At 51.8% G+C, this 637-nt stretch overlaps 1 pseudogene; it reads left to right on the top strand.

Moving 5' to 3' along the window:
- Positions 1-233: 233 nt before the first annotated feature.
- LOC126238163 (5S ribosomal RNA) lies at positions 234-351 on the top strand (annotated as a pseudogene).
- The last annotated feature ends 286 nt before the right edge of the window (positions 352-637 follow it).

Genomic DNA, 637 nt, shown 5'->3' with positions numbered 1-637 from the left:
GCTGCAAGGTGTATCTAACTGTTGCAAATAAAACATTTTTGATTTTTACCGTGGTTTCCATTTCGCGACCTATCGGACCTTACTTTCGGAATAGCCCTCGTATTAAGTAAAAGTAGGTCTTAGCTCCAGATCGGACTTTACTTCGCCTCCCGTTATCACGGTAAAGAACGAGCGGAACATCGCACATGTAAGTGGTAAGGCGCTAGAGATAATTTTGACCGGGATGTTAGCAGGCCAACGGCCTTGCCACATTGGTAACACCGGTTCCCGTCAGATCACCGAAGTTAAGCGCTGTCGGGATGGGCTTGCACTTGGATGGGTGACCATCCGGTCTGCCGAGCGCTGTTGGCAAGTGGGGTGCACTCAGCCCTTGTGAGGCAAACTGAGGAGCTGCTTGATTGAGAAGTAACGGCTCCGGTCTCGGAAACTGACATACGGGCGGGAGAGCGGTGTGCTGACCACATGCTCCTCCATATACGCATCCAGTGACGCCTGTGGGCTGAGGATGACATGGCGGCCGGTCGGTACCTTTGGGCCTTCATGATCGATAGGAGTTTCGTTTTGTTTAGTTTTAGGATATTAGCAGAAGCGGAGGAAGGCAATGGCAAACCACCTCCGCTAGGACCTTGCCTAGTCG

The sequence above is a fragment of the Schistocerca nitens genome, chromosome 2, assembly GCF_023898315.1.
Source record: "Schistocerca nitens isolate TAMUIC-IGC-003100 chromosome 2, iqSchNite1.1, whole genome shotgun sequence".
NCBI lineage: Eukaryota > Metazoa > Arthropoda > Insecta > Orthoptera > Acrididae > Schistocerca > Schistocerca nitens.
Note: the sequence above shows the minus strand (reverse complement) of the source record. Positions and strands in the feature narration are given on the sequence as shown.